Source organism: Piliocolobus tephrosceles, chromosome 3 (assembly GCF_002776525.5).
Source record: "Piliocolobus tephrosceles isolate RC106 chromosome 3, ASM277652v3, whole genome shotgun sequence".
In the NCBI taxonomy this organism is placed as follows: domain Eukaryota; kingdom Metazoa; phylum Chordata; class Mammalia; order Primates; family Cercopithecidae; genus Piliocolobus; species Piliocolobus tephrosceles.
The window spans coordinates 73,991,249-74,007,651 of record NC_045436.1 but is presented as its reverse complement, the minus strand read 5'-3'; positions in this window follow the sequence as shown (position 1 = coordinate 74,007,651).

Here is a 16,403-nt window from a genome sequence, read left to right as displayed (position 1 = left end):
AGTGTCTATTCCAGTAAGGACAAACTGCTGCCCCTTCCATGATGGAAGAGGTCCAGTGTAATCAAACTGCCACCAAGTAGCTGGCTGATCACCCCGAGGAATGGTGTTGCTTCAAGGGCTCAGTGCTGGTCCCTGCTGCTAGCAGACTGGGCACTCAGTGGTGGCCATAGCCAGATCAACCTTGGTGAGTGGAAGTCCATGTTTCTCACTCATGCATGACCTCCATCCCTGCTACCATGGCCACTTTGTTCATGCGTCCATTGGGCAATGATAGGGGTGGCTGGGGAAAGAGGCTGAGTGGTGTTCACAGAGCAGGTTATCCACCTGATTATTAAAATCCTCCTTTGCTGAGGTCACCCTTTGGTGAGCATGGGACACAAATGTCTTCAAAGTTTTTGGCCACTCAGAGAGGCCCATTTACATACCTCTTCCCCAGATTTCTTTGTCATCAATTTCCAATCATGCTTCTTTCAGGTTCCTGATCATTCAGCCAAACCATTGGCTATAGCACATGAGTTTATATAAATGCATGTCTGGCCATTTCTCCTTCCAAGAAAAGTGCACAACCATGTGTACTGCTCGAAGTTCTGTCCACTGAAGAGTTCCCTTCATCACTGTTTTTTAGGGACATCTCAGAAAGGGGCTGTAGTGCTGCAGCTGTCCACTTTCGGGTGGTGCCTGCATATCATGCCGAACCATCTGTAAACCAGGCCCCAGTCTTCTCTTCCTCTGTCAACTGGCCATAGGGAATTCCCCAAGAAGCCATCAGCACAGGCTGGGGGAAAGAAGGCAGGGTGGCAGGAGTGGGGACCATGGGTATTTGAACCACTTCTTCATGTAACTTACTTGTGCCTTCAGGATCTGCTTGAGCCCAATCATGTGTATACCACTTCCATTTGATGATAGAATGCTGCTGTGATACACAGTTAAGGTCACATGGTGACTTGATGACCCATAGTCAAACGTTCAGTTTCCACTAAAGCCCAGTAACAGGCCAAGAGCTGTCTCTCAAAGGGAAAGTAGTTATCTGCAGAAGATGGCAGGGCTTTGCTCCAACATCCTAGAGACCTCCACTGTGGTTCACCTATGGAGGCCTGCCAAACACTGCAAACAGCATCCTTATATCTGCCACTGACACCTCAAGCGCCATTGGATCTGCTGAGTCATATGGCCCAAGTGGCAGAGCAGCTTGCACGGCAGCTTGGACCTGTTGCAGAGCCTTCTCCTGTTTTGGACCCCACTCAAAACTAGCAGCCTTTCAGATCACTTGACAAATGGAATGGAGTAACACACCCAAATGAGGAATGTGTTGCCTCCAAAATCCTAATAGACCCAATAGGCACTGTGCCTCTTTCTTGGTTGTAGGAAGGGCCAAATGCAACAACTTATCCTTCACCTTGGAAGGAGTATCTCAACATGCCCCATATCACTGGAACCCTGGAAATTTCACAGAGGTAGAAGGCCTCTGAATTTTAGTCGGATTTATTTCCCATCCCCTGACATGCAAATGTCTCTCCAATAAGTCAGAGCGGTTGCTACTTTGGCTTTTTTTTTTTTTTTTTGAGATGGAGTCTTGCTGTGATGCCCAGGCTGGAGTGCAGTGGTGTGTTCTCGACTTACTACAAGCTCCGCCTCCTGGGTTCATGCCATTCTCCTGCCTCAGCCTCCCGAGTAGCTGGAACTACAGGTACCCACCACCACACCTGGTTAATTTTTTGTGTATTTTGTTTAGTGGAGATAGGGTTCCACAGTGTTAGTCAGGACGGTCTCAATCTCCTGACCTCGTGGTCCGCCCGCCTTGGCCTCCCAAAGTGCTGGGATTACAGGCGTGAGCCACCGCACCCGGCCAGGAATGGAGAAAAAGGCATTTGCCAAATCAGTGCTACACACCAGGTACCAGGAGATGTGTTAATTTGCTCAAGCAATGAAACCACATCTGGTGCAGCAGTTGCAATTGTAGTCACCACTTGTTAAGCTTACAATAATCCACTATCATTCTCCAAGATCCGTCTATCTTCTGAACAGGCTAAATAGGAGAGTTGACAGGGGATGTGGTGGGAATCATCACCCCTGCATCTTTCAGGTCCTTGATGGTGGCACTAGTCTGTACAATCCTTCCAGGGATGCAATATTTTTTTTATTTACTACTTTTCTAGGTAGAGGCAGCTATAATGGTTTCCCTTTGGCCTTTCTCATCGTAATAGCCCTCACTCCACAGGTCAGGGAACCAATGTGGGAATTCTGCCAGCTAGTAAGTATGTCTATTTATTTATGAATTCTGGCACTGGGTAAAGGACCACAGGACAGGTCCTGGACCCACTATAAGTCAGACTTGAGCCAAAATGCCATTAATTACCTGACCTCTGTAAACCCCTACTCTAACTGGAAGGCCAAGTATCCCCTGGAATCAATGTCAGTTCAGAGCCAGTGTCTAGTAATTCCTGAAGGTATGATTATTTCCCTTTCCCCAGTGCACAGTTACCCTGGTGAAAGGCCAGAGGTCTCTTTGGGAAAGGATGGAAGAAACATTAACGGTATAAATTTTCAGTAGTAGAGTGGGGTCCTTCCTCAAAGGGCTCCTCTTCATTCAAGGGGTTCTGGGTGTGTAAACTGGCTCAAGTCTGGAAACTGATTGAAGGCCACGATTATCTGCTTTTATAATTGAAATTAGACTTTTGTCTACTTGACCTGGAAATTTTCTTTTTACAGATCAATTCAGAACATAGTAGGCTTCTTATCGATTTCACTTCCAGGAATGCCATGATTAATTAGCCAATACCAGAGCCCTACATGGGTCAGAATATTCTGACTGTGGCTTTGCCTGTGCTTTCCATTACGGTAACTACTCCCATATTGCCATGATGATTGAGTGCTACCACTTGGCTCCTGCCACTTGGGATCCAATTATTCCCATTGTGTTTAAATTTTCCAGTTGAGTGACTGTGGTTTCTACTGTAAGATCTCACATACAGAAAAGAGCAATCACAGAACTCTTTAAAGATGCTGGTGCTCCCCTCACAAATCTGTTTCACAAGGTATTGGTGAAGGGTATGTCTTCTGAACCCTCCCGTTTAGGGTGAGTAGGTCTAAAGTCAAAAAATCCACTCTAGCATTCCAGTCTCCCAAAGCATTTGGATCCCTTCCTCTACATTAAACCAAGGGAGATCAGGCATTTCCAGCTCACTCACAGTGGGCCTTCTTTTGATCCATGTTTCAACTAACCAATAAGTAAATTATTATTATTATTTTTATTTATTTATTTATTTATTTTTGAGACGGAGTCTCGCTCTGTCACCCAGGCTGGAGTGCTGCGGCCGGATCTCAGCTCACTGCAAGCTCCGCCTCCCGGGTTCACGCCATTCTCCTGCCTCAGCCTCCCAGGTAGCTGGGACTACAGGCGCCGCCACCTCGCCCGGCTAGTTCTTTGTAGTTTTTAGTAGAGACGGGGTTTCACCGTGTTAGCCAGGATGGTCTCGATCTGGCCTCGCGATCCGCCCGTCTCGGCCTCCCAAAGTGCTGGGATTACAGGCTTGAGCCACCGCGCCCGGCCTCAATAAGTAAATTATTAGAACCTCTTAAAACTCCCTTAGCTGGCTGGGTGCAGTGGCTCAAGCCTGTAATCCCAGCACTTTGGCAGGCTGAGGTGAGTGGATCATTTGAAGTCAGGAGTTTGAGACAAGCCTGGCCAACATGGTGAAACCCTGTCTCTACTAAAAAATTAAAAAATAATAATAATAACTTGGCATTGTGGCAGGCACCTGTAACCCCAGCTACTTGGAGGCTGAGGCAGGAGAATCGCTTGATCCTGGTAGGTGGAGGTTGCAATCAGCTAAGATCACACTACTGCACTCTAGCCTGAGCATCAGAGTGAGACACCATCTCAAAACAAAAACAAAAACAGAAACACAACTACCTGATCTGCAACATTAAATGCAGAATCTCTGCCTAGTGGGCCCATATCAATAAATCTAGTCTGATCCAACTTTATGTTCCTACCACCATTATTTCACACTTTTAATATCCATTCCCAAAGATTTTCTCCAGGCTTCTGCTTATATAAATCAGAAAACTCAAGTAGTTCTTTTGGAGTATAGTGCACCCCATCATGGGTCACACTTTGTACCTCATGTTTAGGGGTCTGCTGGGACTTGAGTCTAGTTACAGGTCTAGAAGCAAAGAGAGGTGTTAGGGGTGGGTCCTGAGGAGAATCAGCATTGTCTTGCCTGGCAACTGCCTCAGGGGAGGCCTGTTGCCTCAGCCAGTGCAGGGTTAATCTCAGACAAAGGTGGAAAGGCTGATAGCAGCTTGGGTGAGGGAAGGGATGTTGCCTCCACAGGGGAGTGGGTTGTGAGGGAGATGAAGGCCATTTCCTCTGGAAAAAAAAAACTCACTGGAATTCAGGAACTTAGTGTATCCCGCTTCATCAGGGTCCTTCCACACATCCCCATCTCAAATTGTAGGGTTCTGTTATTTCCGAGTCAATGGCCTCACTCTATCAGTAGACGCCTGGTGAGGCTGAGCATGTGCCTTTCATTGTATGTCAGCCACTCACATGATAGAGCTTGGTCTTATTTTTAGCAATTTCAGCCCTTTGTTTACAGAAGACGAGACTCTCACCCCGGGCAATCTTAGAAGATTTGAGGTTAAGTATGCACTTCTGGAGCTGGGATATATAATCTCTGAGCTCATCTTTTTCTTTCACCACTTTGTCCAGCAAACTTAGGAGCAGCCAACCAACTTCACTATGTTCCTTGGTTCTCTGCAAACATTCAAAGGTACCATGTATAGAGTCGCTAAACTCCTTGCCTCTCAGTAGTGGTGAATCAGGAGTATCAAATCCATTTATTTTGCATAACTCTGTAAACAATGCATGCCAAGGACTATCAGTGCTCTGTGTACTCTTAGAAGTAGGGTCCTTTTTGTCCATTTGTTTGTGTCCTCTCTTATTTTTTTGAGCAGTGGTGTGTAGTTCTCCTTGAAGAGGTCCTTCACATCCCTTGTAAGTTGGATTCCTAGGTGTTTTATTCTCTTTGTAGCAGTAGTGAATGGGAGTTCACTAATGATTTGGCTCCCTGCTTGTCTATTGGTGTATAGGAATGCTTGTGATTTTTGCACGTTGATTTTGTCTCCTGAGACTTTGCTGAAGATGCTTATCAGCTTAAGGAGTTTTTGGGCTGAGACAGTGGGGTTTTCTAAATATACAATCATGTCATCTGCAAACAGAGACAATCTGACTTCCTTTCTTCCTATTTGAATATGCTTCATTTCTTTCTCTTGCCTGATTGCCCTGGCCAGAACCTCCAATACTATGTTGAATAGGAGGGGTGAGAAAAGCCATCTTTGTCTTGTGCCAGTTTTCAAAGGGAATGCTTCCAGCTTTTGCCTATTCAGTATGATGTTGACTATAGGTTTGTCATAGACAGCTCTTATTATTTTGAGATATGTTCCATCAATACCTAGTTTATTGAGAGCTTTTAACATGAAGGGATGTTGAATTTTATTGAAGGCCTTTTCTGCATCTATTGAGATAATCATTTGGTTTTTGTCATTGTTTCCGTTTATGTAATGGATTATGTTTATTAATTTGTGTATGTTAAACCAGCCTTGCATCCCAGGGATGAAGCCAACTTGATCGTGGTGGATAAGCTTTTTGATGTGCTGCTGGATTAGGTTTGCCAGTATTTTATTGAGGATTTCCACATCTATGTTTATCAGGGATATTGGCCTGAAATTTTCTTTTCTTTGTTGTGTCTCTGGCAGGCTTTGGTATCACGATGATGCTGGCCTCATAAAAAATCTCATGTTCATGGACAGGAAGAATCAATATTGTGAAAATGGCCATAATTCCCAAAATAATACATAGATTCAATGCTATTCCCATCAAGCTACCAGTGACTTCCTTTGCAGAATTAGAAAAAATTACTTTAAATTTCATATAGAACCAAAAAAGAGCCAGTATAGCCAAGACAATCCTAAGCAAAAAGAACAAAGCTGGAGGCATCATGCTATTTGACTTCAAACTATACTACAAGGGTACATAACCAAAACAGATTGGTACTGGTACCAAAACAGATTTATAGACCAATGGAACAGAACAGAGGCCTCAGAAATAACACTACACATCTACAACCATCTGATCTTCAACAAACCTTACAAAAACAAGCATTGGGGAAAGGATTCCCTGTTTAGTAAATAGTGATGGTAAAACTGGCTAACCATATGCGGAAAACAGAAACTGGACCCCTTCCTTACACCTTATACAAAATTTATACCTTATACAAAAGTATACAAAATTACACCTTATACAAAAATTAACTCAAAGTGGATTAAAGACTTAAATGTAAAACCCAAAACCAAAAAAACCTAGAAGAAAACCTATGCAATACCATTCAGGACATAGACATGGGCAAAGACTTCATGACTAAAACACCAAAAGCAATTGCAACAAAAGCCAAAATTGACAAATGGGATCTAATCAAACTAAAGAGCTTCTGCACAGCAAAAGAAACTATCATCAGACTGAACAGGCAGCCTGCAGAATGAGAGAACGTTTTTGCAATCTACCTGTCTGACGAAGGTCTGATTTCCCGAATCTACAAGGAAATTAAACAAATTTACAAGAAAAGAAAAAAAAAAAACCATCAAAAAGTGCGAGAAGAATATGAACAGACACTTCTTAAAAGAAGACATTTATGTAGCCAACAAACATGAAGAAAAGCTCATCATCCCTGGTCATTAGAGAAATGCAAATCAAAACCACAATAAGAAACCATGTCATGCCAGTTAGAATGGTGATTATTACAAAGTCAGGAAACAACCAATGCCGGCGAGACTGTGGAGAAATAGGAACACTTTTACACTGTTAGTGGGAGTGTAAATTAGTTCAACCATTGTGGAAGAGAGTGTGGCAATTCCTCAAGGATCTAGAACCAGAAATACCATTTGACCCAGCAATCCTATTACTGGATGTATACCCAAAGGATTATGAATCATTGTAGTATAAAGACACATGAACATGCATGTTTATTGCAGCATGACATAATAGCTGCAATGCTATAGTGAACAATAGCAAAGACTTGAAACCAGCCTAAATGCCTATCAATGGTAGACCGGATAAAGAAAATGTGGCACATATACACCATGGAATACCATGAAGCCATAAAAAAGAATGAGTTCATGCCCTTTGCATGGACATGGATGAAGTTGGAAGCCATCATTTTCAGCAAAGTAACACAAGATCAGACAACCAAACACTGCATGTTCTCACTCATAAGTGGGAGTTGAACAATGGGAACACATGGACACAGGGAGGGGAACATCCTACACCAGGGCCTGTTGGGTGATGGGGGGCAAGGGGAGGGAGAGCATTAGAACAAAAACCGAATACATGAGGGGCTTAAAACCTAGATAATGGGTTGATAGGTATAGCAAACCACCATGGCACATGCATACTTATGTAACAAACCTGCATGTTCTGCACATGCATCCCAGAAATTAAAGTAAAATTAGGAGAAAAAAAAGAAGTAGAGTCCTTATCACTTTTAGGTCTAATCAGATTAGAGAGCCAACTCTCGAAACCACAAAACCAACTAAGGAAGTTCATCCTTAAAATTCTCTTCCTCTAGAACTACTCCTGGCACCAACATCTCTTTTAGTCAGAGTTCTCCAGAGGGACAGAATGAATGGGATATATGTATACATAAGAAATAGTTTATTAGAGAGAATTGGCTCACATGATCACGAGGTGAAGTCTCATTATAGGCTATCTGCAAGCCAAGGAAAGAGACAAGCTGATAGTGGCTCAATCCAAGTTCACAAGCCTCAAAATCAGAGAAACCAACAGTGCAGCCTTCAGTCTGTGCCTGAAGATCTGATAATGCCTGGAAAGCTGCTGGTGCATGTCCCAGAGTGCAGAGGTTCAAGAATCTGGAGTTTAATGTCCAAAGACAGGAGGAACAAAAGCAACAATTTGGCATGAAAAGAAGAAAGAGAGCCAGAAGACTCAGCAAGCAAACTTATCCCACCATCATCCACCTGTTCTATTCTGGCCACTCTGGCAGTGGCTAATGTGCCCACCCACATTGAGGGTGGGCCTTCCTCTCCCAACCCACCAACAGAAATGTCAGTCTTCTCTAGCAATACCCTCACAGACACATCCAGAAACAATACTTTACTACCTATTTAGGCATCCCTTGGTCCAATGAAGTTGACACCTGATATTTCCTATCACGTTGGCCATTTATATATTTTCTTTGGTGAAATGCCTAAGTATTTTGCCTATTTTTAGATTGAGTAATTTGTCTTTTTGCCTTTGGATTTCAAAAGTGCTTTTAAAAAATTATTGATTAGAAATCCTTTACAAGGTATATTATTCACAGAGTCCATTCCAAGATGGCTGAATTGGAATAGCTCTGTTCTGCAGCTCCCAGCGTGATCAATGCAGAAGACGGGTGATTTCTGCATTTCCAACTGAGGTACCTGGTTCATCTCACTGGGCCTGGTTGGCCATGGGTGCAGCCCACAGAGGGTAAGCTGAAGCAGGGTGGGGCATCACCTCACCTGGGAAGTACAAGGTGTCAGGGGATTTCCTTTCCTAGCCAAAGGAAGCCGTGACAGAGTGTACCTGGAAAAACGGGACACTTCTGCCCAAATACTGCACTTTTCCCAAGGTCTTAGCAACCAGCAGACAAGGAAATCATCTCCTATGCCGGACTTGGTGGGTCCCATGCCCACGAAGCCTTGCTCACTGCTAGCGCAGCAGTCTGAGATCGAACTGCCAGATGGCAGCCTGGCTGGGGAAGGGACATCCGCCATTGCTGAGGCTTGAGTAGGTAAACAAAGTGGCTGGGAAGCTTGAACTGGGCAGAGCCCACTGCAGCTCAGCAAGGCCTACTGCCTCTATAGACTCCATATCTGGGGGCAGGGCACAGCAGAACAAAAGGCAGCAGACAACTTCTGCAGACTTAAGTGTCCCTGTCTGACAGCTCTGAAGAGAGCAATGGTTCTCCCAGCATGGCATTTGCGCTCTGAGAGCGGACAGACTGCCTGCTCAAGTGGGTGCCTGACCCCCATGTAGGCTAACTGGGAGATACCTCCCAGTAGGGGCCGACAGGCACCTCATATAGGTGGGTGCCCCTCTGGGATGAAGCTTCCAAAGGAAGGATCAGGCAGCAATATTTTCTGTTCTGCAATATTTGCTGTTCTGCAGCCTCTGCTGGTGATACCCAGGCAAACAGTGTCTGGAGTGGACCTCCAGCAAACTCCAACATACCTGCAGCTGAGGGACCTGACTGTTAGAAGGAAAACTAACAAACAGAAAGAAATAGCATCGACATCAATGAAAAGGACATCTACACCAAAACCCCATCTGTAGGTCACCAACATCAAAGACCAAAGGTAGATAAAACCACAAGGACGGGGAGAAACCAGAGCAGAAAAGCTGAAAATTCTAAAAACCAGAGTGCCTCTTCTCTTTCAAAGGATTGCAGCTCCTTGCTAGCAACTGAACAAAGCTGGACAGAGAATGACTTTGACAAGCTGACAGAAGTAGGCTTCAGAAGGTCAGTAATAACAAACTTCTTCGAGCTAAAGGAGGATGTTCGAACCCATCACAAGGAAGCTAAAAACCTTGAAAAAAGGTTAGACGAATGGCTAAGTAGAATGAACAGTGTAGAGAAGCCCTTAAATGACCTGATGGAGCTGAAAACCATGGCACAAGAACTTCGTGATGCATGCACAAGCTTCAATAGCTGATTCAATCAAGTGGAAGAAAGGGTTTCAGTGACTGAAGATCAAATTAATGAAATAAAGTGAGAAGAGAAGGTTAGAGAAAAAAGATACAAAAACAAAAACAAAAAAACAAACCAAGCCTCCAAGAAATATGGGACTATGTGAAAAGACCAAATCTAAATTTTATTGGTATACCTGAAAGTGATGGGGACAATGGAACCAAGTTGGAAAACACTCTTCCAGATATTATCCAGGAGAACTTCCCCAACCTAGCAAGGCAGGCCAATATTCAAATTCAGGAAATACAAAGAACACCACAAAGGTCCTCCTCTAGAAGAGCAACCCCAAGACATGTAATTGTCAGATTCACCAGGATTGACATAAAGGAAAAAGTGTTAAGAGCAGCCAGAGAGAAAGGTCAGGTTACCCACAAAGGGAAGCCCATCAGACTAACAGCAGATCTCCCGGCAGAAACTCTCCAAGCCAGAAGAGAGTGGGGACCAATATTCAACATTCTTAAAGAAAAGAATTTTCAACCCAGAATTTCATATCCAGCCAAACTAAGTTTCATAAGTGAAGGAGAAATAAAATCCTTTACAGTCAAGCTTTTGCTATAGTGATGATGGTCCAAGGTACTATTTTATTTTGCCTTTGTTAAAGTAGAGATGATAAGACTGACAGAATGTACTCTGTATCCATAAGACATCAAATTACAAACAAGACCTAAGACCATGCCAGGCAAACTACTACTACACTTGAAAAAATAAACTATATTCTAACTGCCACAAGAGTTTTCTTTTTCTCTAGCATCTAAACAAACACTGGCCTCTCCACCAATAAACTAGAAAATCTAGAAGAAATGGATAAATTCCTGGACACATACACCCTCCCAAGACTAAACCAGGAACAAGCTGAATCTCTGAGTAGACCAATAACAGGCTCTGAAATTGAGGCAATAATTAATAGCCTACCAACCAAAAAAATTCCAGGATCAGATGGATTCACAGCCATATTCAACCAGAGGTACAAGGAGGAGTTGGTACCATTCCTTCTGAAACTATTCCAATTAATAGAAAAAGAGGGAATCCTCCTTAATTCATTTTATGAGGCCAGCATCATCCTGATACCAAAGTCTGGCAGAGACACAACAAAAAAAGATAATTTTAGACCAATATCCCTGATGAATATCGATGTGAAAATCCTCAATAAAATACCGGCAAACTGAATACAGCAGTACATCAAAAAGCTTATCCACCACGATCAAGTTGGCTTCATCCCTGGAATGCAAGGCAGGTTCAACATTCACAAATCCATAAACATAATCCATCACGTAAACAGAACCAATGACAAAAAACACATGATTATCTCAATAGCTGCAGAAAAGGCCTTCGACAAAAGTCAACAGCCCATCATGCTGAAAATGCTCAATAAACTAGGTATTGATGGAACACATCTCAAAATACTAAGAGCTGTTTATCACAAACCCACAGCCAATATTATACTGAATGGGCAAAAACTGGAAGCATTCCCTTTGAAAACTGGCACAAGAGTATGATGTACTCTCTCACTACTCCTATCCAACATAGTGTTGGAAGTTCTGACCAGGGCAATCAGGCAAGAGAAAGAAATAAAGGATATTCAATTAGGAAAAGAGGAAGTCGAATTGTCCCTGTTTGCATATGACATGATTTTATATTTAGAAAACCCCGTGTTTCAGCCCTAAAACTCCTTAAGCTGATCAGCAATTTCAGGAAAGTCTCAGGACTTGTATGTTTGGTAGAATTTGGCTGTGAATCCATCTGCTCCTGTTTTTTTTGGGAGGGGGGAGGTAAGAATTTTTATTATTGAATCAATCTCCCTATACATTATTGGTCTGTTCAGGCTTTCTATTTCTTCCTGGTTCAATCTTGGGAGGTTGTATATTTCTAGGCATTTATCCATTTCTTCTAGGTTTTCTAGTTGTGAGCATAGAGTTGTTCATAGTAGTCTCTGATGATCTTTAAAATTTCTTTGTTAGTTGTAATATCTCCTTTTCCATTTTTGATTGATTTGAATCTTCTCTTTTCTTGGTTAGTCAAGCTAACAATCTATCAATTTGTTTTATATTTTCAAAGAACCATTTTTTCATTTTACTGCTCTTTTGTGTGTGTGTGTATGTATATGTGTGTGTGTGTATATATATATATATATATAGGGTCCACATTTTGTTTAGTTTTGCTCTGATCTTTGTTATTTCTTTTCTTCTGCTAGCTTTGGGCTTGGTTTGTTCTTGTTTTTCTAGTTCCTTGAAGTGTGTCACTAGGTTGTTAATTCGTGATCTATTTTCTAATGCAGGCATTGAGGTCTTTAAACTTTCCTCTTAACACTGCTTTTGCTGTACCCCAGATTTTTTTGGTATATTGTGTCTCCATTTTCATTTGTTTCAAAAATTTTTTAAATTCGTCTTAATTTTGTCATTGACCCAAAGATTGTGCAGGAGCAGGTAATCTAGTTGCCATGTGTATGTATAATTGTGAGGGTTCCTCTTGCAATTGGTTTCTAGTTTTTTTCACTATTATCTGAGAATATACTTGATATGATTTTGATTTTTAAAAATTTATTGAAACTTTTTTGTGGCTTAACATATATAGTCTTCTTGGAGAATGTTTAGTGTACTGATGAGAAGAATTTATATTCTGCAGTTGTTAGATAGAATGCTCTGTAAATGTCTGTTGGGTCCATTTGGTCTAAAGTGCAATAGTCTAGTAATATTTGTTTTATGAATCTGGGTGCTCCAGTGTTGGCTAAATATATACTTAGGATTGCTATGTCTTCTTGTTGAATTGATCCCTTCAACATTATATAATGAACTTATTTGTCTTTTTTTTTTTTTTTTTACTGTTTCTGATTTAAAATATGTTTTATCTAATATAGCTACTCCTGCTTACTTTTGGTTTCCATTTGTGTGGAATATCTTTTCCCATCCCATTACCTTCAGTCTATAGGTGTCTTTATGAGTAAGGTGAGTTTCTTACAAGCCACCTATAGTTGATTCATGTTTTTATATCCTTTCTGCCAAACTGAATGTTTTAAATAGAGCAGTTAATCCATTTAAACTCAAGTTTAATACTGGTATGTGAAGTTTTGTCTCTGTCATAATGTTAATTGTTATCTAGTTGCTTTACAGATTCTTTATTTACTTTTCCTCTATTTTGTCTTTGTGGTTTGGTGTTCTGTCATGTTGCCATTTGATTTCTGTCTTTTCTTCATTTGTGTAATTGCTCTATAAGACATGTGAGTTATATACTTTCATGTGTTTTTATGATGGTGATTATTGACCTTTTGTTTCCATGTTTAGAACTTTTTGAGCCTTTCTTGTAGGACTGGTGTAGTGGGTGACAAATTCCCTCAGTATTTGCTTGTTTGGAAGAGATTATTTCTCCTTCTCTTATGAAGCTTATTCTAGTAGGATATGAAATTTGGGCTTGATAGTTTTTTTCTTTAAGTATTTTGAGATAGAATCTCAATCTTTTCTGGCTTATGGGGTTTCTACTGGGAAGTCTACTGTTAGTCTGATGGGACTTCCTTTATAGGTGATTAGATGCTCTCCTTTTGCTGATATGAAAAATTTTTCCTTCATGTTGAACTTAGACAGTCTGATGACTAAATGTCATAGTGAAAAATCCTTCTTGCAATGTATTTTCCTGGAGTTCTCTGAGGCTTATCTCAGAGATATAAATATCTTCATGTCTATATCTCTTGCTAGACTAGGGAAGTTTTCCTCAATTATATCCTCAAATAGATTTTCCAAACTTTTGGCTCTTTCTTCTCCCTCAGGAATACCTATGATTTCTGGGTTCAGGTATTTTACATAGTCTCATTGTTCCTGGAAGCTTTGTTCATTTTTAAAAATCCTCTTTGGCTTTATTTTTGTCTGACTGAATTAATTGAAAAGCTCTGTTTTCAAGTTCTGAAATTCTTTCTTCTGCTTGGTCTAGTCTACTGTTGAAGCTTTTTTTTTTTTTTTAGATTTAGAGAGAGTCTTGCTCTGTCACCCAAGCTGGAGTGCAGTGACATGATCTTGGCTTGCTGCAACCCCTGTCTCCTTGGTTCAAGTGGTTTTCCTGCCTCAGCCTCCCAAGTAGCTGGGACTACAGGCATGTGCCACCATGCTCGGCTTATTTTTGTATTTTTAGTAGAGATGGGATTTTGCCATGTTGGCCAGGCTGGTCTTGAACACTTGGCCTCAAGTGATTCACTGACTCGGCCTCCCAAAGTGTTGGGATACAGGCATGAGCTGCTGCACCTGGACTATTGTTGAAGTTTTCAACTATATTTTGTTGTTCCTTCTATGAATTTTTCATTTCCAGAAGTTCTTTTTTTTTTTTTAAATCTATCACTTTGGTAAATTTCTCATTCATATCCTGAATTGAATTTCTGATTTTTTTTTGTATTGGTTTTCAGATTTCTCTTGGATCTCACTGAGCATCTTTAAAATAAATATTTTGAAGTCTTTATTTTGTATTTCCAAAATTTCATTTGGAAATATAAAAAATGAAAAAGTATAAAACAAAACAAAATTTTCATTTTGGTTAGAATGCACTGTTGGAGAGTTACTGTTATACTTTGTTTTTTCATACTTCCAGAATTGTTATGCTGGCTCTTTCTCATCTGAAGAAATTCATTTCTTGTTATTTTTGAATTTACTGTCATTGGGACACAACTCCTTTTTATTCACCTTGAGTATGTGACTGCAGTGTACATTGAGCGGGGTTGTTTGGCTTTGCTTCTGGATGCTTTCGGTGGCAAAATGCTGTATAAATTCCTTCTTTATAGATAGCCTCAGTGTGGTGACTTTGTCAAATGTTTGTTGTAGTAGTTGTGTATTGGGCATGTGAGCAGGCTCATGACATCCTGAAGAACTGGAGTTGCAGAGGTCTTGAGAAGCTTATCTCATTCCCAAGCACTGTGCACTTGTGTCAACATATTTTGTTTTGGATTGTGTAGTTCAACCTCCAGGTCAGTTACTGATATTTGCAGGTAACAGCTAGCTGCAGCAGTAGCAGTAGGAATTATGCTTTCTTAACGGGGAGATCTTTGTTTACTGGGAGAAGCTCTCTGGTGCTTCTGGCAATGGACTGGTCTGTGAAACCACAGTGGCCTGGGCTCCATGCTCATCTTCAGGGAGGTGATGATGAAGTTGGGTAGAGTAGACCAGGCAGGCCTGCCCTCTGGTCCTCCAATGGTGGGTGCAAGCACCAACCCTGACAAAGGTGGCAGAGGAGTCATTGGACCCCTGGTGAAACATGCTGAGCTCTCTGCAGGGCAGATAGGGGCTGTCCTAGTACCATGGCCTCAGCATGCAGCAGTGTAATCTACTTCCCTGTCATGTTTCCATCCAGATGCTCTGGATATTCAGTTTGGTCAGACACAGCTGTTTATTACTATGCTGCAATGTAGCCCAGAACTGTAGGAGATGCCTACCTTGTGGCTCAACACTAAGCCTCTGTGCCGGCTGGAAATGGCTGCAGTGCAGTCTTCCCCACAGTCCCAAACACACAGCTCCTTGGCCCTCCTGTTCTCCTTCACAGTTCTGTGCAGAGAGAGGAAGGGGTTCTGCCTTTCTTGCTAATCTGGGCCCAGAGGTCACATTGCCCCTGGGGATGCAGTCTCCCCTCACAGGGCCAGGCAGGCTGCCTCCCCGCTTGCTGGTGCCAGTTTCTTGGTGGCAGCAACAGTCGCATCAGCAGTGGTAAGCAGAGAGAGAGGAGAAGTCTCCTTCTCTATGTCAGGCTCAAGTACTGAGGCTGCTCAACTGGTAAAATGGGATTTCATTCCTCACTTGCAGAGCCCAGCATGGAGTTTGTCTGCCGAAAGGAGAGCTGCCAATCAAAGCCCCAAGCAGGGAGCTTTTGGGTACTGGGAAACACACTTTGGTTTCCTTTGTCCCAAGAGCTGTCCCATTGGTGTGGTGCACTTTCCCTTCCATTAGGAGTAGCGCTCCGCGGAGGGTTAGATGGCTGGGAACCCTGAAGCTCCCTTGGGTCCAGACACTACTGTGCCATTACCGGCCTCCTAGCGAGTGCTAGCGAATGTCTATGGGAGCTCCCAGGACATGGAAACACAAGGGCTGAGGTTCCTTGGGCAGAATTCAGTCTCCCAATAGCTACACCCCTACAATGGCAGCTTGCTGCAGATACTCGAGTCTGGGGAAAGGGCAAGTGCCCCTGCGAAAGATCACTGTCTAGTGTAATGCCCTCAAAAAGTCCCCAAATCACCGCCCTGACTGGTGTCTGGGATCATGAGGGCAGAGGAGCTCTCCTACAGTTTATATACCAGCAGTCTGCCATAGAGGTGAGTGGAGCCCAAAGCCTCCCATTTACCCTTTCCACCCAATGCCAGGTCCCTCAGGGATTCCAGACAACGTTTGATGGCCCGACTTGGCCCCTTACTTCCTTCTTTTTTTGTGCCTCAGTTTATTTTTCCCCATGAGCTCTCCACTGGGTTCTAGTACTCTCTCGTTGATATTCTATTCAAATTATAATAATCTGTTTGTAATTGTGGGTCTTATTTCTGAGCAGAACTGGCAAATAATATTTCTAGTCAGTCATCTTGAACCTGTCTCCAATTTTTTTTTTCCTTATGGATCATGCTCTTGATGTATCAAAAAAAATTCGAATAGCCCAAAGCCATGC